Genomic DNA, 25570 nt, shown 5'->3' on the forward strand with positions numbered 1-25570 from the left:
TATCAGGAGTCTTGGAGAATTCTAGTACCTTTACATGCTTGTCACCCTTGATATGGTCTGTCTTTTAAATTTTAGCTATCCTAATAGCTGTGTAGTAGTATCTCATTGTAATTTTGATTTGCGTTTCCCTAATGATTAATAATGTTGAACATGTTTTCTTCGTTTATTTGCCATCCATATATCTGGTGAACTACCTATTCAAGCCTTTTGTCCGTTTTTAGTTTCTCTTATTCCTGAATTTTGAGAATTTAAAAAATATATGCTGGACCCCAGACCTTTATCAGATATGAGATTGCCAAATATTTTCTGTTTCTCTGTGGATTTTATTTTTTTAAAAGTGTCTTTCAAAGAGCAAAAGTTTTAAATTCTGATTAAATCCTATTTATCAGTTTTTGCTTCTATGGATTATGCGTTGGTATTGTATCTAAGAAGTCTTGGCCTAATCCAATGCCACACAGGTTTTTTTTCTACTGTATATTCCTCTAGAAACATTAACATTTCAGATTTTATATTTAGGTCTATGATCCACTTTGAGTTAATTTTTGTATGGGTGTGAAGTATTTGTTAAAAAGTTTTGCTGTTGGGAGGCCGAGACGGGCGGATCACGAGGTCAGGAGATCGAGACCATCCTGGCTAACACAGTGAAACCCTGTCTCTACTAAAAAATACAAAAAACTAGCCGGGCGAGGTGGCGGGCGCCTGTAATCCCAGCTACTCGGGAGGCTGAGGCAGGAGAATGGCGTAAACTCGGGAGGCGGAGCTTGCAGTGAGCTGAGATCCGGCCACTGCACTCCAGCCTGGGCAACAGAGCGAAACTCCGTCTCAAAAAGAAAAAAAAAAAAAAGTTTTGCTGGTTTGCATGTGGATATGCAATTTTTTTTTAAGCATCATTTGTTGAAAAGATTATCCTTTCTCCACTGAATTGCCTTGTTGAAAATCAATTGTCCATGTAGGAATGGGCCTATTTCTGGACTCTATTCTGTCCAATTGACCTATTTGTCCATTTTGATACCAATACCACATTTTCTTGATTACTGTAGCTTTATAAGTCTTGAAATCTGGTAGTGTTAGTCCTCCAACTTTGTTCTTCTTTTTCAAAGTTATTTTGGCTCTATACTGGATCTTTGTAGTTTCTTATGAACTTTGGTATCAGCTTGACAATTTCTATAGCAAACCCTGTTGGGATTTTGATTGAGATTGCATTGACTCTATAGATAAATTTGGAGACAATATTGAGCCTTTTGACTAATGAACATGGTATGTCTCTCCATTTATTTTGGATTTCCTTTATCTCAGAAATGCTTCATAGCAGTGGTCCTCAACCTTTTTGGCACCAGGGACCGGTTTCATGAAAGACAATTTTTCTACAGACCCAGGTGTCAGGGCTGGGAGATGGTTTTAGGATGATTCAAGCACGTTACATTCATTGTGCAATTTATTTCTATTATTATTACATTATAATGAAATATATACAACTCACCATAACGTAGAATCAGTAGGAGCCCTGAGCTTGTTTTCCTGCAACTAGAGGGTGCCATCTGGGAGTGATGGGAGTCAGTGACAAATCATCAGGCATTGGATTCTCGTAAGTAGCGTGCAACCTAGATCCCTCGCATGCACAGTTCACAAAAAGGTTTGCACTCCTATGATAATCTAATGCTGCTGCTCATCTGATAGGAGGCAGAGCTTCGGCAGTAATGCGAGCAATGGGGAGTGGCTGTAAATACAGATGAAGATTCACTTGCTCTCTTGCCCACCCACTGCTCATCTCCTGCTGTGCAGCCCAGTTCCTAACAGGCCACAGACTGGTACTGGTCCGTGGATTGGGGGTTAGGGACCCCTACTTTATAGTTTTTAGGGTATAGGTCTTGCACATCTCGTGTCAGACTTGTCACTAAATATGTTATTTTTAATATTTTCATAAATGTTTTAAAATTTAATTTCTTGTATATTGCTAATATATAGAAATAAGATTGATATTTGTATATTGATCTTATATTCTGCAACATTGCTAAACTCATTTATTAGTTCTGGTAGTTTTCCTTTTTATTCTATCAGTTTTTCTACACTGATGGTCTTGTCATCTGTGAATAAAGACGTTTTTACTTCTTTATTTTCAATCTGGATTCCTTTGATTTCTTTTTGCTTGCTTTATTGCACTGGCTAAAAGTGCCAATATGGTGTGTTTTGTCACATGAAAGCTTCAAATTTTTAATTATACTTGAATTTGTCCATCTTTTCCTTTATGGGTTTGTGAATTTTGCATTCTGTTTAAGAAATTATGTATGCCCCACATATATGAAGATATTCTTCTCTGTTTTCTTCTAAAAGTTACAACATTTGCCTTCCACATTTGGGTCTTAAATTAATCTAAGATTAATTTTTGTGTCTAGGTTAACATACACATACACACACACACACACACACACACACACAGATTGCCAATCAACCCAGTATCATGCATTGTCTGTCCTTTCCCCAGTGGTTTGTACTGATACATCTGACATATGTCATGGACCCATATCCATATGAACTGATTTCTAAGCCTTCCAATTTTATTAAATTTGTTTGCTTGTCTAGTCTTAAGTCAGTATTATCTGTTTTCATTTATTACTATAGCATCATGATATGTCATGATGAAATATAAGTAGGGTAAGTTCTAATTTTTCTTCTTCAGATTCATCCTATTTGCAGACTTAATTTTCCATATGAACTTTATGACCACTTTTTCTAGCTCTCTAAAAAGGTCGATTGTATTTTGATTGGAATTGTGTTGAATTTATACATTAATTTGATGACAGAAATTTTTCAAAAAATTTTAGATTCAGGAGGTACGTGTGCAGGTTTGTTACTGTGTATTTTGCATAATGCTGGGGTCTGGGCTTCTATTGACCTTGTCACCCAAATAGTGAACATCGTACTCAATAGGTAGCTTTTCAACCCTCGCCTTCCTCCTTGTCTCCCCCTTTTTGGAGTCCTCAGTGTCTATAATTTCCATCTTTATGTCTATGTGTCCCTTTTGTTTAGTTCCCACTTATAAGTGACAATATGTGGTATTTGATTTTTCTCTTTCTATATCAATTCACTTAAGATAATGGCCTCTAGCTGCATCCATGTTGCTGCAAAGGACATGATTTCACTCTTTTATTTATGGCTGCAGAGTATTCCATGGTGTATATGTACCACATTTTCTTGCACTGATATGTTTATAAAAGTGGTATTCACAATAACAACCTCATAGAATCAACATAGGTGCCCATCAACAGTGGACTGGATAAAGAAAATGTAGATTTCTTTTCCTTTGGGTAGATACCCAATAACGGGATTGCTGGGTTAAATGGTAGTTCTATTTTTAGTTATTTGAGAAATCTCCAAACTGCTTTCCACAGGGGCTGAACTAATTTACATTCCCACTAACCACGTATAAGCATTCCCTTTTCTCTGCATCTTCGCCAACATCTGTTATTTTTTGACTTTTTAATAGCCATTCTGACTGGCATGAGATGATATCTTATTTGATTTTAATTTGCATTCCTCTGATGATTAGTGACGCTGAGCATTTTTTTCATATTTGTTGGCTGCTTTTATGTCTGTCTTCTTTTGAGAAGTCTCTGTTCATGTTCTTTGCCCACTTTTGAATGTTTGTTGTTGTTGTTGATTTAAGTTTAGATTTGGTATATCAGTCCTTTAGTCAGGTTCATAGTTTGCAAATATTATCTCCCATTCTGTGGGTTGTCTGTTTACTCCATTGACAGTTTCTTTTGCTGTGCAGAAGCTCTTTAGTTTGATTAAGTCCCATTTGTCAAATTTTGGATTTGTTACATTTGCTTTTGAGGTCTTCAGTATAAATTCTTTGCCTAGGCAAATGTCCAGAAGAATTTTTCCTAGGTTTTCATAGTTTTAGGTCTTACACTTAAGTCTTTCTTTCTTTCTTTATTTTTTTAGAGATGGAGTCTCACTCTGTTACCCAGGCTGGAATACAGTGGCGTGATCTCAGCTCACCACAACCTCCGCCTCTCGGGCTCAAGCAGTTCTCCTGCCTCAGCCTCCCGAGTAGCTGGGATTAAAGGCACATGCCACCACACCCAGCTAAGTTTTCTAGTTTTGTGGAGACGGGGTTTCACCATTTGGCCAGGCTGGTTTTGAACTCCTGGCCTCAGGTGATCCACCCACCTCGGCCTCCCACAGTGCTGGGATTATAGATGTGAGCCACCGTACCCAGCCACATTTAAGTCTTTAATCCATTTTTAGTTCATTTTTGTATATAATGAGAGTTAGGGATCCAATTCATGTCTAGCCGGTTTTCCCAGCATCATTTATTGAAGAGGGTGTCCTTTCTCTTTTGTTTATTTTTGTCAACTTTGTCAAAGATCGGTTGGTTGTAGGTGTGTGGCTTTGTTTCTGAGTTCTCTATTCTGTTCCATTGATCTATTAATACTTGCCTATTTTTGTACAAGTACCATGCTGTTTTGGTTTCTATAGCCTTGTAATATTGTTTGAAGTTGGGTAATGTGATGGCTCTGGCTTTGTTATTTTTGCTTAGGTTTACTTTGGTTATTCAGGCTCTTTTTTAGTTCCATATGAATTTTAGAGATGTGTTTTTTCTAATTCTGTGAAAAAATGACATTGGTAATTTGATAGGAATTGCATTGAATCTGTAGATTGCTTTGGGCAGTATGGGTATTTTAATGATGTTGATTCTTACAATCCGTGAACATGGGATGTTTTTCCATTTGCTTGTGTCATCTATGATTTCTTTCAGCAGTGTTTCATAGTTCTACTTGTAGGGGTCTTTCACCCTTTGATTAGATGTATTCCTAGGTATTTTATTTTTTGTGGCTATTGTAAATGGGATTTCATTCTTCATTGGTTCTCAGCTTGAATGTTATTGGTGTATAGAAATGCTACTAATATTTGTGCATTGATTTTGTATCCTGAAACTTTACTGAAGTCATTTTTCATGTCTCGGAATCTATTGGAGGAACCTTTGTGGTTTTTTAGGTATAGAATCACATTATTGGCAAACAGATGATTTGACTTCCATTTTTTCCTATTTGGATGCCTTTTATTTCTTTCTCTTGCTTGATTGCTCTGGCTAGGACTTCCAATACTATATTGAATAGGAGTGGAGAGAGGGGACATACTTGTCTTGTTGCAGTTATTAGGGGAAATGCTGCCAACTTTTGTCTTCCTGATGTAAGCCTTTAGCACTGTAAACTTTCTTCTTAACACTGCTTTTACTGTATCCTAGAGGTTTTGGTATGTTGTGTCTCTGTTTTCATTTGTTTCAAATAATTTTTTGCTTTAATTTCATTGTTTACCTAAAAGTCATTCAGGAGCAAGTTGTTTAGTTTCCATGTATTTGTGTGGTTTTGTGAGTTCCTCTTGGTTCCTAGTTTTATTCCACTGTTGTCCAAGAAGATGCTTAGTAGAATTTTGATATTTTTGAATTTATTGAGACTTATGACTGAGCACGTGGTCAATCTTAGAGAATATCCCGTGTGCAGATGAGAAAGATGTATATTCTGTGGTTATTGGGTGGAGTATTCCGTAGATGTCTATTAGGTCCATTTGGTCAGAAGTCCAATTTAAGTGCAGAGTTTCTTTGTTAGTTTTCTGCCTCTGTGATCTGTCTAGTCCCGTCAATGGGATGTTGAAGTCCTCCACTATTATTGTATGCCTGTCTATGTCTTTTCTTAGGTCTAGTAGTAATTGTTTTATAAATCTGAGTGCTCTGATGTTGAGTGCATATATATTTAGGATAGTTAAATCTTCTTGTTGAATTGAACGCCTTATCATTATGTAGTGCCCTTCTTTGTCCTTTTTTAATGTTGTTGGTTTAAAGTCCGTTTTATCTGATACAAAAATAGCTACCTCTGCTCTGTTTTGTTTTCCATTTGCATGATAGATCTTTCTCCATCCCTTTACTTTGGGCCTATCAATGTCATTACATGTGAAATAGGCCTCTTGAAAACAGGAGGAGGTTGGGTCTTGTTTTTTTTTGTTTTTTTTTTTTTAAATCTAATTTGCCATTTTATGTCTTCTATGTAGAGCGTTAAGGCCATTTATATTCAAGGTTAATGTTGATATGTGAGGTTTTGTTCCTATTTTAGTGTTGTTTTAGCAAGTTGCTTTGTAGTATCAATTGTGTAGTTGCTTTATAAGGTCTCTGGGCTTTGTACTTACGTGTGCTTTTGTGGTAGCAAGTATTGTTCTTTCATGTCCATGTTTAGAACTCCTTTAAATATTTCTTTTGACTGGTCTGGTGGTGATTAATTCTCTTAACATTTGCTTGTCTGGTAAAGACTCACCTTTGTTTATGAAGCTTAGTTTGGTGGGATATGAAATTCTTTGCTGGAATTTATTTTCTTTAAGAAGGCTAAAAATAGGTCTCTAATCTAAGAGGTCCACTGTTAGTCTGATGGGATTCCCTTTATAGGTAATTTGGCCCTTTTTTCTAGCTGCTTTGAAAATTTTTCATTATGTTTTGACCTCAGATAGTCTGATGACTGTTTGCCATGGGAGTGGTTGTCTTATGTAGTATCCTGCAGGAGTTCTCTGAATTTCTTGTATCTACATGTTGACCTGTCTAGTGAGATTGGGGACATTTTTCTGAATTATAGCCTCAAATGTTTTCCAAATTGCCTGCTTTTTCTCCTTCTCTCTCTCGAATGCCAGTAAGTCATAGGTTGGGTCACTTTATATAATCCCATATTTCTCAAAAGTTTTATTCATTTTAAAATTATTTTTTCCTTATTTTTTGTGTGACTGGGTTAACTTGGAAGACCAGTCTTTGACTTCTGAAATTCTTTCTTCTACTTGATCTAGTCTATTGTCAAGGCTTCAAACTGTATTTTGAAATTTCTGTAGTGAACTTTTCAGTTCCAAAAGTTCTGTTTGGTTCTTTCTTAATATATCTATTTCATCTGTCATTTCCTGGATCATTTTTCTGTTTTATTTGTGCTGGATTTCAACTTTCTCTTGGATATTGTTGAGTTTCCGTGCAATCCATATTTTGAATTCTTTATCTGTCATTTCAGACATTTCAATCTGGTTAGGATCCATTGCTAGGGAGCTAGTGTGATCTTTTACAGGTGAGAAAACACTGGTTTTCTGTACTGCCAGAGTTCTTGTGCTGATTCCTTCTCATCTGAGGCTGTTGCTGCCTTTTTTTTTTTTTTTTTTTTTTTTGGATTTGCTACCATTTCAGAGGGCTTTCTAAAAATTTGTTATTCTTTTTTCCCTTGAGGGTATGACTGTGGTGTATGTTGTGTGTGATTGATTGGCTTCTTTTCTGGATGCTTTCAGGGGGCCAAGGCTCTGTACAAGTTCCTTGGTTGCAAATAGGTTCTGTGCTATGACTTTCTCAGATGCTGCTTATTGTAGCAATGCATTTTTGTTTGGTGGCGCAGTTCAGGCTGCAGTACTGGTGCTGAAGAGTAGCAGCCAGTAGGTAGGTTGGTGTCCAGGTGGACGCACCTGCCCTGATGGTGGTGGCAGGAAGAGATGATAATGGGGTGTGCTAAAGTCTTGAGGGACCAGGCTTGGTGGCTCACACCTGTAATCTCATATTTTAGGAGGCCAAGGCAGGAGAATTACTTGAGGCCAGGAGTTCAAAGCCAGCCTAGTTAACATAGTGAGACTGAATCTCTACGAAAGAAAAATTTAAAAATTAGCTGAGTGTGGTAGTGTGTACCTGTAGTTCCAGATACTGGGGAGGCTGAGGTGGGAGGATTGCTTCAGCCCAGGAGTTCAAGACTGTAGTGAACCATGACCATATGACTGCATTCCAGTCTGGGCAACAGATCAAGACTCTGTCTCAAATAAATAAATAAAGTCTCAGAGGTGGATTTAGGGAGTGCACCAACTTCTTGTCGTAGACCAGCAGGAATCCATCTGTTTTCTTATCACTTCACTCTCACAGGGCTCACGAGCTGTTTATAAAGGTTTCGTCCTTTGGTTCTATGCCATGGTGTGGCTGTGGGCCATGAATCCACCTTTCTGATGGCTACCATTAGAGTGGGGGTCAGGGCAGAGCCTCTTCCCACAGTCCAGGGAGGGTAACTCCGAGGTCTGTCCTCTATTGTTAGGGCACTGCCATTCTGTTTAGGGAGGGGGAGTTGGGCCTTGCACTCCGTGCAAGCACAAGCAGACACGGGCTTGCTTTCGGTGGGGGTGGAGCTGTGGGAAAAGTGTGACAAGCATTTTCAGTGTGAGCTCACTTTCAGCAGGGGTAGAGCTGCTAGAAAAGCATGAAGAGTGCTTTCTTTCAGTGCACTCTGACTTTCATTGGAGGTAGAACTTCCAGAAAAGTGTGAAAATTGCTTTCTTTCAGTGCACATTCACTTTGAGGGGGGGATGGAGCCCCTGGAAAAGTGTGAACAGTGCTTTCTTACAGTGCATGCTCATGGGGCCCTGGTGGGGAGATCTGCTGCTGCATCTCCAACAGTTACTGGGAGAGGGGTGAGAGATGACCCGTCTCTCCATATCTGTTCCTAGGCATCAGTAATATCCCCTTCAGCAGTTAGTACCACACCCATCATTCCTTTGTCCCAAAGAATGCTTTGGTGGGCTGTGCTCCCCTCTCCCTTAGGGGCAGCCCACACTGAAATTAGATCTCCTGGGGACCTACTGATCCCCCGTGCTTGCCAAAATTATAGTGGGTTCTGGGGTATGTTTGTGGGCCGTCTGGTGGCACAGTGGCTCAAGGGCAGAGGATCCCTGGGCGCGACCGTGGCACCACACATGCACAGCTGGTATGGTACCCTCCATCTCAGTTTCAGTCTGAGAGTTGTGTGGCATGGCTGCATAAACTGGCCACCAGATTCTGGGGACACAATTTCTGTCACTTTGAAATAGAAACTTCTCATCCATAAATATAATGTATCTTGTTTTATAATACTTTATAGTTTTGTTGTTATTGTAGATGGTATATTTACTTCAAAATTATATTTTCTAGTTGATGGTATGTATGAATGCTATTGTTTTTTGTTTGTTTGTTTGTTTGTTTGTTTGTGTGATGGAATCTTGCTCTGTCGCCCAAGCTGGAGTGCAATGGAGCGATCTCCGCTCACTACAACCTCCACCACCCGGGTTCAAGCAATTCTCTGCCTCAGCCTCCCGAGTAGCTGGGATTACAGGGGCCCACCACCACGCCCGGCTAATTTTTGCATTTTTAGTAGATACGGGGTTTCACCATCTTGCCAGGCTGGTCTTAAACTCCTGACCTCGTGATCTACCCAGTTATGTTTTATATATTGATCTCATTTTAATTTTTGAATTCTCAGAGTCTGTAGATTCTTTGGATTTTAATTTTGGACCATATTATATAAACTATAAATAATGACAGATTTGCTTCTTCCTTTCTAATCCTTATGATTTTTTTTCTATTTTTATTATATTGGCTAGGGCCTACAATGCAACATGTGAGTAGTAATAGCAGATCTCCTTATCTTTTTCCTTACCTTACAAGAGATATTTTTATTAAGTACTTAACTTATTATGAGTTTTTGGTAGATGCAAATATTTTATTTAGGATTTTTACATCTTTGTTCATAAAGGAGATAGGTCTATACTTTTTCTTTCTCATACTACCTTTGTCCATATCAAATGTGTGTTTTATAATTGCTTCATAAGATGAGTTTCAGAACATTCACTGTTTCTTAAAGCAGCTTATAAAATGTAGGTATTGTCAGTTTTTTTAAGGTTTTGTGTAAGTTGTCTGTAAAACCATATGGCCCTTCCTTTTTTCAGTGGGTAGATTTTTAATGATTCACTTCCTCTAAGGGTAATACATTTTATTCTGGATTTCTCTTGAGTTGGTTTTGAAAATTATGTAGCTTCTAGAAACTTTTTCATTTCACCTAATTTTAAATTTTTTATCACCTTTTTAGTCCTGTTACTGTTGATTTGTACCTTTGTAAAAATTCAATTTTACTGGAGTTGTGTTTTAGATTTTTGTAAACAACCAAATTTTAACTTGTTAACCCTCTTTTTAAACTTTGTTTTTTATTTCATTAATTCATCAATTTGTATTCTTATTTTTATCATGTTGTTCTTTGTACTTTCTCTGTGTTTATTTTCTAACTTCTTGACTTGGATATCTGTTTCACTGATTTTCAGTGTTTCTTTTCTTTTCTTTTTTTAAAATTTTTTATATACTTTAAGTTCTAGGGTACATGTGCACAACGTGCAGGTTTGTTACATCAGTGTTTCTTTTCTAAGAAATGCACTTAAGGCTTTAATTTGCCTTCTGAGTATTACTTTAGCTGTGGTGTGTTTAGTGTTTATTATCCTCCATATATAAATATTTTCTAGTATTATTTCTTTTTTGGCCAATTAATTATTTAAAAGTTTGTTTTGACATTTCCATATGTGTATGAAGTTACTCTCTTTTGGTTCTTAATTTCTCTTTTTATTACATTTAGTTAGAGAACATTGTCTGCATCTTCTTGGTTCTTTGATATTTAATGAGACTTGCTTCATAACCCTGGGAATTAAGTCTTAATTTCTGAAATGCATGTATTTTTCTCTTACTTTTGAAGTTTAAACGGGTACATAATTCTAGATTTAACTATTTTCCTTTGATCTTTTGAAGATACTCTATTGTCTTCTGTCTCCATTGTTGGTACGTCTCTTGTTAATATAATTGTTCCTTTGTAGTCATAAGCCTTTATTCCCTCTGGCTGGCTTTCTTTGTTTTTGGTGTTCTGCAGTTTTATTACAATGCATCTTGGGACTATTTATAATTCTTCAGTTTGAGAATTATTCTGAGCCATTATCTCTTCAAATAACTTCTCTTGTTCATTTTGCCTGTTTTCCTTCTCAAACTCAACCTGTTCTTGTTATCTCTTAATATCTCTGTCAAACTCCTCTTTTTTCTCCATGTCTTTTGATCTTTCATTCTTTTCATTTATTTTTCATTCTGTGCTGCTCCATTTCTGGAATTTGCCTTAAATTTCATCTAGTTCATTGATTCAGTGACTCTGCCTTCTTATTCTTTAAGTACTATTTAATTGTTGTGTTTCATGTTTCCATTCTTTTTTGTAGAATCTTATTCTTTTCTTATGGCTTCTCTATGTTTTATCTGTTTAATAATTTTAAATATAATAATTTCATGGTTCATTACTGATTTTTGTTCTATTGTCCCAAATTCATGGAATGCCAATTCTTCTGTTATATCTGCTGACTTAGGGTGGGTTGTTTGCTTTTGTTTTCTGAGCTCATCTTAAATTGGACTTTCTTCCTCCACTTCATTGTTCCTTTGTTGCTTGAGTTGACCATTTAGAGTAGTTTTTAAAAAATCTTTTATTTTGAACTAATTGTAGACTTACAGAAAAGTTACCAAACTAGTACAGGGAGTTCCCATATTTCCCTCACCCAGCTTTTTCTGTGTTAACATCTTACCATAGTGTAATTATTAAACCCAAACAATTAACATTGGGATAATTCTACAGACTAAAAATTTCATTTGAATTTTACCAGTTTTTCACTAATGTCATTTTTCTGTCCCATGATCCTATCCAGGATCCCACATTGCATTTAGTAGTTGTTTCTTGTTAGTCTTCTGTGGTCTGTAACAATTCCTCAACCTTTCTTTGTCTTTTATGAGCTTGATACTTTTTAAGAATAGTGGTCAGTTATTTTGTAGAATGTTGTTCAATTTGGAGTTGTCTGATGTTTTCTCATAGTTGCACTGAGATTATACACTTTTGTAAAGAATGCCACAGAAATGATGTTGTCTTCTTAGAACATCATATCAAGTGGTTCATGATGTCAGCATGTCTTACTATTGGTGATGTTGGCCTTGATCACTTGATTCAGGTAATGTCTGCCAGGTTTCTCCATTGGAAAGTTACTATCTTTCCTTTTGCATTTAATAAATACCTTGAAAGAGATACTTTGAGACTATGCAAACCCTACTTTTTCTCAAACTCACCTGCTAATTTTAGCATCCAGCAATAGAACTCTTTGAGTAGTTTGGATTTTACCTTTCTGGGCTAGCTTACAAACTGGTCTAATTTCATGTTATTTTTGATGTTAATTAATTGCCTTGGAACATGGGTTAGTCAATTTTTTTTTTGTTATAAAGGAATGCCTGAGGCTGGGTAATTTATAAAGAAAAAATGTTAATTTTGGCTTATGGATCTTCAGACTGTACAGGAAGTGTGGTGCTAGCATCTGCCTCTGGTAAGAGCTCAGTAAGCTTACCATCAGGGCAGAAAGCAAAGAGGGGAGCTGGCATATTACATGGTAAGAGGGAGCAAGAGAGAGAGTAAGGAGGTGTCAGGTTCTTTTAAACAAACAGATCTCATGTGAACTCAGAACGAGAGCTCACTCATCACTGAGGGGACGGTGCTGAGCCATTCATGAGGGATCTGCCTCCATGATCCAAATACCTCCCACCAGGCCCCACCTCCAACACTGGGGATTACCTTTCAATGTCAGATTTGGAGGGGACAAACATGTGAACTATATCAGAGCTTTATATAGTAAGTGGGCAAAATAAATTTATACTCTAAATTCTTATTAGGTGGAATATTGGCTTTGATTTGTATCAGATAACTTTTTTTTTTTTTTATACCCTAGAGACTCAGCAGAGAAAGGCCTCATTGTCATCTCTCTTGTTCAATGGGTAGAGTTTATTAATTCTTTCACTTCACTTGCAGCCTTTTTACAGTTCTAGCTGTATGCATAGGTTTAATGTGTAGGAGTTCCCAGTTGCTACTGTCCTGGACTGGAGGTCTTGTCTTCTGTGCCCCAGTGAATGTTAAAAATCTAAGCTCTTACCTGCTAAAGGGTTTGATCCCACTTCCTCCCCACCCCAACTACCTCTCATCCTGCTGCCACCTATTCACTTGTTCACCTTTCTCTCTGGCTGTCAGCTACCTCTTCGCGTTGGTACCTGGAGACATTTCTCTCTGTTTTCGCAAGCTCAGCCAGGAGTGTGAGTTTTAATTGCTGCCTAGTCTACCATTTTGCCATGCACAATCTCTCTCCCATGCCATAAGACTCTAAAATTACACTGGGGAAAATACTGACTAGACACGTTATTATTAGGGAATGTCACATTATTATTAATACCTGTGCTAAACTGGATTTGGCTGTGATCGTATAGGCCTAGTTAAAATCAGTTCCACTATTTAAAAATCTTAATCACGCTTAAGCTTTTCTCTTTCTATTTTTGAAGCATATCCATTCTTATAACCTTGAATTTTATGGGACGCTAGAAAAAATTATTGGCATTTTAGAATAAATAAACCATATAATGTTGTGCCAAAACAGATAGAGTGTTTCTTATGTTTCTAAAGAGTGGAAAAAGGGCCAACTCTTTTTCTGGAGTTTTATATATACATATATTTTTATATTGTGTTTATTTTATTTCTTTTTCCATGATTATATTCCTGTGGAAATGAGGAAATCATTAACAGTGAAACTACTGTTTCGTCCAAAATACAATGTTCTAATGGTCTGTTTTCTAAATGAAGCTTCTATGAATAAAAGCAAGGCCGCTATATAGCCATTTAGTTGCTAACAAATGACCCAGTTAGTGCCACCCATGATTTCTTCTTTAATTAGATTGCAAATTTTGTGTTTAAAAATGGGAGCAGTAAGTAAATGCTAATTTGTAGTTCCTCAAAGGGAGAATTATGATGTAAAAATTAGGATATAAAATGAGAGGATACTGCAGGGCAGGAGGGTAATGGCACTTGGGCCACCATAGGGCAGACCCTGCCAGGCTGCTTTTCATTCAAGTAAATTTTGCAACTCAAAGTACTGGATTTGGAAGGCGTGCCACATAGTACAGTGTTTAATCATGTAAGTTTATTCTTTCTTCATTCATTCAATAAAATATATATTGTGCATGTACTCTGTGTCAGGTCCCATGGTGGATGATAGAGGCTCAGAGATGAATGAGCTGCCCTTTGGGAGTGCCAGCCTCATCTGTGGCCTTGTACTGCTGGTTCTGTGCTGCCCAATCTGGGTCACTCTCTTCCCACACCATTTTGGAGGGGTCTCTCCTTTGCTGTCCAATTTCTCCTGCCAGCTCCTGAAGACATGGACTAAATTATATTTCTTCTCTTAAGATGTTCCTTACCACCACAGCTCACAGTAATCCTTGCCTCTTTGAACTCATTTTATTTATGGCTGGTGTTACCCAGCATATCTTTTTATTCCCACGTGTATGTTAGTTGGAGAATAGATGAATGAATGAATGAATGAATGAATGAATGAATGAATTAACAAAGGTGGTGCCTTTTGTTTGGATTCAATTTTCACTCACTTAATACGATCATATTGACAGGGCATTCCTAGACTTATTTTGACCTTTCTTGAAGGATGATTCATTCTACCACTTACTAATAATTATCATAGTAGCTAACATTTATATGCTTGCTGCTTACCATGTGACAAATGTTGCACTAAATGCTTTCTACATATTAACTCATTTACTCCTCACAGCAATCCTACAAAGTGGGCACTATTATTATTCCCATCTTGCAGATGAGGAAACTAAAAAGCAGAGAGGTTAAGGAATGTACCCAGAATTACATATTAAGTTGCAGAGCTGGGATTTGCACCAGGCAGTCTAGCAATTTCATCATGAGTTAAGATTTAGAATCAAACTAGCTAAGGTTGACAATTCATTCTGCCTCTCTAATGCTTCAGGTTCATCATCTGTGAAATGAGAATCATTCAGGAGCTTACTTGGGGGCATTAGATGAATTAACATATGCTAAACACTAAGCCAGCAAATATCCATGGCATTAGTTCCATCTGCTTGTTACCACTGGCCACATGGAACTTACACTCTGTGTCTAGAAAGCACGTATGTGCCCCTGCATGGCTCAGCAGCTGTCTCTACCAACTTTGAGATCTTGGCTCTGATTAAAATCTTTTTCCTTGACTCTGCCTTTTCTGGAAGACTGTCTTTTGGAATAGGGGCAGTTGGGGTAGGATTTAAAAAAACTTTCTGGGTAAATACCCCTTCAGTTCTTCTCGCTACTGTATGTATTTTTATATTTATCTATTTTGCCTTGTTTCAGAAATGGATTTAAGGTAAGCTAGAAAGATGTAGACAGTTCTATAGCATAAAATGAATATGCAAATACTAAAAAGAAAAAATATAAGTAGGAAAGAACAAGGGAGCCAGGAGTGGGGTTGGCATACAGAGTATATTTACAGGCTCTGAAGTTAGGGGCATTTACTAGCAGTCAGCCACAGGCTTCCTAGAGGTCAGTGCAAAATAGGAGACCATGATCAGTTCATGGTGTTCATAAAGCAACTATAAGCTGGGTGTGGTGGCTCATGCCTGTAATCTCAGCACTGTGGCAGGCCAAGGCTGGTGGACCACTTGAGCCCAGGAGTTTCCAACCAACCTGGGCAACATGGTAAAACCCCATCTCTACTAGAAATACAAAAATTAGCTGGACATGGTGGTGCACACCTGTGGTCCCCAGCTACTAGGGAGGCTGAGGTGGGAGGATCACCTGAACCTGGGGAGGTCGAGGCTGTAGGGATCTGTGATCACACCACTATACTCTTAACTTGGACAACAGAGTGAGACACTGTCTCAAAAAACAAACAAACAAAAAAACCAAACCCAAAACAAAAAAAACATAAAGCAACAATAAGCCAGTTGCTTAGGAAAAGGGATCCTAATGCAGAGCGCAAGAAAGACATTCTCCACTGGCCACTCACAGAAAGGACTCTCTGGTAGGTGAGTGGTGGTCTCAGTAGCATGCCCCAGGATACCCAGGGATGAAGGACAGGTGGCTGTTTCTGACAGTATTCCTTAGAAGAAAATAATATCATTCCGTCAGAATACTGTTCAGTCAAATTAATTCTGCCAGAGGCATCATGTGCCATAGCCCAGGTGTCCACCTTCTTGAGGTCCAGCTTAACACTGGGGTTTGAAGCTGCCTCTTAGCACTGGGGTGTGAAGGAGAAGAAAGTGCAAGAAGGCAGGACTTAGGAGAGTACATCAATCATCATTGCCAGAATTTTGATGTGTAATAAATGACCTGAAAATCTCTGTCACCACACACACACATACACGCACACACACATTTATTTAGCTTACAGGTCTGTGGGCTGGCTGAGCTGGGCTTACAGGTCTGTTCGTTGATCTGAGCTGGGCCCAGCTGGGGTGGCTCTGTTCCACATGTCTGTCATTCTCCTTCAAGGAGCAGCGGGCTAACCCAAGTATGTCGTTCTCATGGCGATGGCAGAAGTGCAGTTGGAGTGGGAAACAAGAAGACCTCTTGAGGGCTAGGCTCAGAACTGGCACACTTTGACTTCCACATCATTCTCTTGGCCAAAACAAGTCCTGTAGCTGACCCCATTGTCAAAGATCAGGAAAATTGTGCCCCTTTAGAGAGTGCAACAGCAGAACGACACGGAAAAGGGCGCAGATAGCGAGAGGGAAGTATTGAAGGCAATGGTGCAATATCCCACAGAGGGAATGGAAATGACTTTGAGAAAAGCTCACTGCCCCTTGAGGCACAGAGGCCCCTGCACTGTTTGTATCTGCTGCCACCATGCAGGTTTAATTCCCCGCTGCAGGAGGCTTGGGCATGAAGTGGCTCTGGTTGTGGCTAGTTACCATTGCAACAAATGAGCTCAGTACAAATTGGACCCCGTGAGTGACCATTCTGTAACCTGGGTAGAACTTTGTGCCAGTGCCTGCCAGAGTTGCACACTCCCTCCCTAAGCTGGAATATGGCTGGGTCCCTGAAGTGGCAGGGAAGTTACGGTTGTAACTGACAACCAGCTTCCCCATTTTGTTTGATCTTAATTAATTCATGCTCATTTTCCCTTATATTTTATAAGTAGAAATGTGAAACACTTACTAGGTGAGCCTATTTACTTTATTTTTGATTTAGAGCCACCTAAGTTTTAGAGATGAAGCTATCAGCATATGGATTTCTTCCATTACTTTGAAAACTGCTATATTTAGGACTGATGTTCTGTGGTTACATGCTGGGATCCATTACACAGAATTTAAGCACAGAGTGTTTAAAACAAGGAGCCAAGAACAAGTTCTCATTACATTATCTGGATTGAAAATGATTTCTTACTGACATTGCAAAGTTTCAAAGTTCCAGTCACTGTCAAAATGTAGCCGGATAACTTGCCTAGATCGTGTCTATGACTTCTAATTCAGATAAGTGATTTGATTTTCAGCCCAGTACTACCCTCTCCCAAGCTCAGAATTCTTCATAGAAGACCCAAAACAAATAAAAAAATAGGCCACAACAATAAAATGTAAGAAATTCTCCTATTTCATGTTCTGGTAAGGAAGTAAATCATTTTATTCATTGATGGACTTATATTTCTGCCTTTTTGATTTATTTCCTGGCATGAGAGACCTAGTTGCCTTAGTGACAATTTGTCAATTGAGCACAAGCCGAAAAGTCTACCCTAGGGCTTCCATGTGAGTCAGTGGTCCCAGGGAAGAGCCACTGCTAAGGGTTGTGCTGGTTGTGAACTACACAACTCTGGAACACTGCATGGAGAGCCTCTCTTGGAATTCGTTTGTCAGTGGTTGGGGTATTGGTACAAGGCTCCCAGCTTTTACTCTGCCCCTCATCCTCTTCTTTTCCTACCAAACACCTATCCCAAATTTGGCTTCTTGGTCTCTAAATCAAAAGCTGGTCTTTCTTCCTCCCTCCCACCCTCCTTCCCTAAATAAATGTGCCCTCTTTTCATAGTGATTTGGCACATTTATTTATGACGGATACAACTAGGTCCCTCCTTTCCTTGGCCACTCTCCCTCTGTCTACACACCCGGACACATACACATGCATGCGCCATCTGTGACAGAGCCTGTGGAATTTGTGAACCGTAGCCACACACCAATGCCCAGGACTGTTCTAGAGACCTCTTTGTAAAGTTGCATGAGCAGAAAAAAACTAAATCATGCACTACAGGAGAATCCATACAGATTCTGAAAGTGATTTGTTGTATGAAAAGTTAGTTTTTGTTTGTTTGTTCTAAGAAACTAGTTATGTTATTGTAAACCAAAAGTATCTGAGAAAGGTCTCAATCAATTTAGAAAGTTTATTTTGCCAAGGTTAGGGATATGCCCGTGACAGAGCCTGAGGAGGTCCTGAGACATATGCCCAAGGTAGGTCAGGGCACAGCTTGGTTTATGCATTTTAGGGGGACTTCAGACTTCAATAAATACATGTAAGATATACATTGGTTTGGTCCGGGAAGGTGGGACAATTTGAAGGGGTGGAGGGTAGAGCAGGCTTTTGGGTCATAGGTAGATTTAAAGATTTCTGATTGGCAATGGGTTGAAAGAGTTATTATCAATAGAAAGGAATGTCTGCATTACTATAAGGGGTTGTGAAGACCACGGTTTTACCATGCAGATGAAGCCTCCAGGTAGCAGGCTTCAGAGAGAATAGATTGTACATGTTTCTAATCAGACTTAAAAAGTCTGTTCTATCAATAATTCCAAAAGGGAGGAGGGTATAATGAAGCATGTCTGGCTCCCACTTCCCATCATGGCCTGAACTAGTTTTTCAGGTTAACTTTGGAATGCCCTTGGTTGAGAGGAGGCGCCCATTCAGATGGTTGGGGGGCCTTAAAATTTTCATTATGGTCACAACAAAATATATCAGAGTCTCAGCAGGAGCAAGCCATTTTGAGAAGCAAGCAGAGAAGAATAAAGAAAGATGTGGTAAAACTTACAAAACACATTTTATGAATTAAAAATTAAATTAGAGGCACTAATAGAAAACTGGACACTGCAGAAACTTGGTAATAAACCAGAGAACTATCTTCGGAAACACCACCAAGAGAGGGATTGAAACAGTGACAAAGAAGAGAGCAGAAAGGAAGGCAGAGAGAACTAAATAAATGCAGCTAAAGTGATAATCAAAGATCATTTAAAAAATCATTTTCTAAGCTCAATGAAGTATTTGTAAATTGAGAGAATTCACTCTGATCCATGTAAAATATATGAAAAGGGATCATTAAATATACCTTGGTAAAAATGTGAAAGGTCACATAAAAGAAAAGACTCTTACAAGCATCAAAGCAAACTTATCCAAAACAACGCTTAAAAATGCCACCATCACCAGCAGAACCAATGCCCTAAAACCCAAAAAGATATTACCTCAGGCAATACACAGAGGCAGTGGTTAAATCTTCAGTGCTTTGAGGGTAAACAAGTTGTTTTTTATGCATGGAACAATAGAAATGTTTTTTAAATCTTTAAGAAAACCAAAAATATCTAGTTTCTTTAGTAAATTGTTCGAAGTAATATATTACTTTAATAACTTAATCCAGAACATGATGAAAAAAATCAAAATTAAGAACTCAAAGAGGACATCTTATCTTTAAAAACTGGAGCAGCATTGGACATTAAAACAGATTTTATACACACACACACACACACACACACGCTTACATAGTGAATTCAAAGCAAAAACATTATTTCAAAGAGGTGAATGACATGATTAGAAAAATTAAAAAGGTAGATGATATGGGTTATGCCACAGATAAAATAACTGAAACTCAGGAAGAGAGAATAAGGAGACTAAGGGCAAAATTCCTCATATTGTATCTGAATGTGAAATCATATTTCATCTATTTCTTTGATAATTAGGTATATATAGGTTTAAGATATTTTAGGGCAATTTCAAGTTAATCAAGAATAGGATTCTAAATGGAATTGCAGAACCTAAGAGCAAACCAAATACGGTAAATCCTTAATGCTATCAATAGGTTTTCAGAAACTGTGACTTTAGGTGAATGACATATAATGAAACCAATTTTCCCTTAGGCTAATTGAGGTAAACAAAAGTGAAGTTCCTGCAGCATAGTTCTGTTCACAAAAAAAATCACCAAACTTCTAAATAAAGACCCAAACACTTACAATATCAAGCATTGAAATAAATGTGAGCCATACATACATTTAAGAAAGATGAATAGACCGGGCGCAGTGACTCATGCCTGTAATCCCAGCACGTTGGGAGGCCGAAGCAGGTGGATCACCTAAGTTCAGGAGCTTGAGACCAGCCTGGCCAACATGGTGAAACCCTGTCTCTACTAAAAATACAAAAAATTAGCCGGGTATGGTGGTGGGCGCCTGTAATCCCAGCTACTCGGGAGACTAAGGCAGGAGAATCGCTTAAACCACGGAGGCAGAGGTTACAGTGAGCCGAGATCACACTATTGCACTCCAGCCTAGGCAACAAGAGTGAAACTCTGTCTCAAAAAAAAAAAAAAATTAATAAAAACAAGACAATGATTTACCCAATTTTGGTGAATCAGTGAGTGGCAGTGGCCATGGTAGTGATGGGTGAAATCAGGGAATAAATGTTTGCAGAGCAAACACTGTAAGGAGCATCTTTTCCCACCTTGCAGTTCAAAACCAAAATATCAGAAGTAGAGCAGGCTTGCTGAGCGTTTTTGTCCCATGTCCTTTATCGTCATAGACTTGATGAGTTTTTATTTTATCCTAATTTGTATTCATTTGTTCATTCATTTTCCAACCCACTTATTCCAGTTCAAGGACATGAGTGGCTGGAGCCTGTCCCAGCAGCTCAGGGTACAAGATGGGAACCAGCCCTGGACAGGACACCATCCCATCGCAGGGTGCACTCACACATCCACACTCAGTCACACTGGGACCATATGGACATGCCAGCTCACCTCATGTGCACAGCTTCGGGATGTGAGAAGAAACCAGAGAAAACCCGTGCAGGCATGGAAAGAAAGTACAAACTTCATGCAGACAGTGGCTCCAGCCTGGAGCCATTTTTTTTCCCCAATCAGCATTATCATAAAATGATGTTGAATGAGGTGATGTTATTCAAGAACCTGCCACATTTAGGCTGTATTGCAAAAGACAAGTAGCAATCAATATAAGGTAATAGCAACAAGACATGAAAAACTGAAAACACAAAATAAGATGACAGGAGGAAAAGAAATCAAGAGAAATCTTCACCATAAATGTGAACTCCTTGATTGCCCTTGAACCATCATGACACATGCCACCTGCTCCAGATTGGCATATGGTCACCTCTCTTTTACTTTCTCATTTAATTCCCATTTGCCATATTATCTGGAATTCCTCTTGGAGATTTGTCAGTCTATTCTTGAGACCTCTTCTCTTTTCCTTTGCCCTTTGTTGTCCAGGAACCCCAGGGATGCTTATTTTGTCTGGGGATGGCCAGACCACTGCCAAACGCCGCTGCTGTGGCTTCTTCTTGTCACCAGGCTGCTGTGGAAGACAGGTTCTGCCAGGCTGGTGGACACTACCAGGATGACTTTGCTGGGCAGAAGGTCATGGACTGGGTTTTGCTGTTGTTTTAAGTTGAGAGAGACATGAACATTCTATATGCTGAAAGGAAAGGACCAATAGAAATCAAAGGCACAGATGACAAGCTGAACAACTGATGGATCAGTGAGTAGCTGAGGATGAAGAAGCAGTTAAGGAGGGAATCAAGGCCTAGTACCTGTTTCCACTCTCCACAATGGATATTTCAAACTTTCTCACTCTTAAGCTCCTAACTTCACCATTTTCCTCCGATTTATAACAGAAAACCTCATCTCCAGGTTAATAGAGCATATAGAGATCCTGAGATGTAAACCACACCCATGCCCCCACATCCACAACTTGGCATTCCTTTTTCATCTCAGTAGAAAAGGTGTCCCTCCTGCTGTCCAAAGCTAGCTTCCATGATGGCCCTGTCTCCCAGACACTCAACAAGAGGCTTAGAGTCCATCCGAGGTCCAGCACATTCAATTCTAGTTTTGCCTCTGAGCTGCAACCTCAGCCCATTCTCTTCATCCCAGAAGCACTCCCGTGCCTACCTCTGCATTGCTTCCTGAGTACTTGGGCTTCTAACTCTCTGCTCATATTGCTGTCTTGCTCAACACCCTTCAAGAGATTCCCTTCACCAACAGAAGAAAACCTGGGTATCCTAACATGGCACACACATGCACCTCTCGTGATTGGGCCCCACCTGCCAGCTCTCGAATTTATCTCTTGCTTTGTTTTCACTATATTCTAATCATTCTATGAACCCTGAACATCGTGGCTCCACTTCTTACTATTAATAGTATTGTGCCCTTGGGCAATCTGTTAAAGCTGTCTGGGCCTTAGTTCCTCATCAGTATAATGGGAACCAAGTTCCTACTGAAAGGATTGTCATGAGGGTTAAATGAATCTATGCATGTGAAGCAGATCAATGTTTGACATACACTGAGCCCTTGATAATGTCTGTGCCTGTTATTAACAGTTTGTACAGCTTTTCAGATGTATTATACCATCTTCTTGCCCTCTTTTTTCTTTTTTCGAGATAGAGTGTTGCTTCATCATCGCCCAGGCTAGAGTGCAGTGGCACAATCTCGGCTTACTGCAACCTCCGCCTCCTGGGTTCAAGCAATTCTCCTGCCTCAGCCTCCCAAGTATCTGGGGCTACAGGTGTGCACCATCATGCCTAGTAATTTTTTTTTTTTTTTGTATTTTTAGTAGAGATGGGGTTTCACCATGTTGGTCAGGCTGATCTCAAACTCCTGACATCAAGTGACCCACCTGCCTCAGCATCCCAAAGTGCTGGGATTACAGGTGTGATCCACCGCACCTGGCTCTTCTTGCCCTCTTTGAATCTTTGAGGATATGATTCTTTCTCCCATTCCTCTCAGCCTCCTTCCCTTACTCAGCTCCCACTTCTCTGGTTGGCAGATTGCCTTTCATCTTCAAGATCTGCTCTGCTACCATCTCTGCTGTGAAGCTTTCCTGAATTTCTCCCTACATGTATACACATGTCAGACTGGATGAGGGGTACTTGAGCTTTTGGACATATCTTTATTGTAGCACTCTTTCTACTTCACTGACTTGGCTTTTCCTCTAATCTATGGTTAATTCTAGGATGTAGATTTTGAGGGTTGGGAGTCAAATCTGGTCCATTCCTCTATTATTCTCCATCATTCAACATAAAGTTAATGTTCAATCAGTGTTTATTGAATGAATGAATGAACGAATGAATGAATGGATTCATGGACAAGGGATGTGTGCAGACAGAACACAATAGAAGAATATTTCTTAAATAAGGGGAAGAGATGTTGAAGTTTATTAGCAATCAAATTATTATTATTATTATTATTATTATTTTTTGAGACGGAGTCTTGCTCTGTCGCCCAGGCTGGAGTGCAGTGGCCTGATCTCAGCTCACTGCAAGCTCCGCCTCCCGGGTTCACGCCATTCTCCTGCCTCAGCCTCCCGAGTAGCTGGGACTACAGGCGTCCGCCACATCGCCCGGCTAGTTTTTTTTTGTTATTTTTTAGTAGAGACGGGGTTTCACCATGTTAGCCAGGATGGTCTCGATCTCCTGACCTCGTGATCCACCCGTCTCGGCCTCCCAAAGTGCTGGGATTACAGGCTTGAGCCACCGCGCCCGGCCAGCAATCAAATTATTATTGATTAAAATGAGGCATCATTTTTACCTGTTGAATTAGGAAACGCTTTTATGGCCAGGCACGGTGGTTCATGCCTATAATCCCAGTGTTGGGGAGGCTGAGACAGGCAGATGGCTTGAGCCCAGGAGTTTGAAACCAGCCTGGGCAAAACAAAAAGCCAACCCCGTCTCTACCAAAAAAAAAAAAAATTGCTGGGCGTGGTGGCACATACCTGCAGCCCCCAGATACTCAGGAGGCTGAGGTGGGAGGCTCACTTGATCCCAGGAGGGAGAGGTTGCAATGATCTGAGATCGCACCACTCCACTCTAGCCTGAGTGACAGAGCGAGACTCTGTTAAAGAAAGAAAGAAAAAAAAAACACACACACACTTTTTTTTTTCTTTTACTTCCGTCTCCATATTTGACAGGAAACACCTTTTGAAAGGATATTCCATTGCTGAGGACTCTTCCTCATTGCTGATGGGAGGGTAAAAGCAACTTAGTACTGTGTGTCAAGACCTTTTTAAGTGTTACTTTCTTTTTAATTTTTTTTTTTTTTTTTTTTTTTTTTGAGATGGAGTCTCGCTCTGTTGCCCAGGCTGGAGCGCAGTGGCGCGATCTCGGCTCACCGCAAGCTCCGCCTCCTGGGTTCGCACCATTCTCCTGCCGCAGCCTCCTGAGTAGCTGGGACTACAGGTGCCCGCCACCACGCCTGGCTAATTTTTTGTATTTTTAGTAGAGATAGGGTTTCATCGTGTTAGCCGGGATGGTCTCGATCTCCTGGCCTTGTGATCTGCCTGCCTCGGCCTCCCAAAGTGCTGGGATTACAGTCTTTTTAATTGTTATTTTACTTTTCTTTTTTGAGACACTTTCTCACTCTGTCACCCAGGCTGGAGTGCAGTGATACCATCATAGCTCTCTGAAGCCTCAAACTCCTGGACTCAAGCTATCCTCCTGGCCTCTCAGTCTCCCAAGTAGCTGGGACCCTAGGCACACACCACAATGCCAAGCTAATTTTTTAAAATTTCTGTAGAGATGGGGTCTTGCTATGTTGCCTAGCTGGTCAAATGTTCCTTTGTTTTGCCTCACTAATTGTACTTCTGGAACACCATCCGAAGGGAATAATTGTAAATACAGACAAATGTTTATGCATATAGATGCTCATTATGGCATTATTTGTATAAAAATTTGGAAAAAAAAACATGTAATATCCAGTAACAGAAGTATGGTTTAGCATTTTGGTTTCAGAATAGTCTGTAATAACATGGAAATGTATTAGTTAAGTGAAAAAGATGAAAATATGTTCACACCTATTAAGAAAAAGACAAATGCCCATGCATAGTAAAGAGACTGCAGAGGAGTGTACCAGGATGTTTACTTGGTTGTATTTGGGTGGCAGGGGTGTGTATGGTTTTTCTTTTCTTTTTATCCTTGCTTTTACATATTATCCAAATTCTCTATAATTGGAAATGTATTACTTTTATAATGGAGTAAAGCCTGTATATATATATACACATTTTGTTTTCCTTTGAGACATGGTCTTGCTCTGTCACTCAGGCTCGTGTACAGCAGAATGATCATAGCTCACTGCAACTTTGACCTCCTTGGCTCAAATGATCCTCCCACCTCAGCCTCCCAAGTAGCTGGGATTACAGGCACGTGCTACCATGCCTGGTTAATTTTTTAATTTTTTTGGTAGAAATGGAGTCTCATTAGGCTTCCCAGGCTGGCCTTGAACTCTTGGCTTCAAGTCACCTTCCCACTTTGGCCTCCCGAGTTGCTAGAATTACAGTTAAGAAGCTCCGTGCCTGGCCCAAATTTTATATTTTAAAGTGTGTGTTCAAAAAGATTTAAGAATCTGATTATATTACCGATAATTATTTGATGTGAGTAAATCTTGAATTACTAAATTGATTATAAGCACCAATAGAGCACAGACCGTGTTTTGTATTCACCTGTTGTATGAACAGCTAACCTGTGGGTTTAGCTGGGGGCACCCTTCATCACACAAGGCCCTCCAATTGTCACAGAGCTCACCATGATCTTGTAGGCCTCTAAACCATCTGGTAGCCAAGTGAGAGACAGTGAAAAACAAAAAGCCAAAGAAGTGGGGTTTGCTTGGAGACAAATAATCCCTGAACGTAAAGTGG

The 25570-nt window shown here is 39.4% G+C and overlaps 1 protein-coding gene across 1 annotated transcript in view; it reads left to right on the top strand.

Annotated features, from left to right (window-relative positions):
• The window catches only part of EFHC2 (EF-hand domain containing 2), a 196412-nt gene that overhangs the window by 132646 nt on the left and 38196 nt on the right, over positions 1-25570 (top strand). The gene's annotated exons all lie outside the window — the stretch shown is intronic.

This window comes from Theropithecus gelada, chromosome X (assembly GCF_003255815.1).
Source record: "Theropithecus gelada isolate Dixy chromosome X, Tgel_1.0, whole genome shotgun sequence".
Classification (NCBI taxonomy): domain Eukaryota; kingdom Metazoa; phylum Chordata; class Mammalia; order Primates; family Cercopithecidae; genus Theropithecus; species Theropithecus gelada.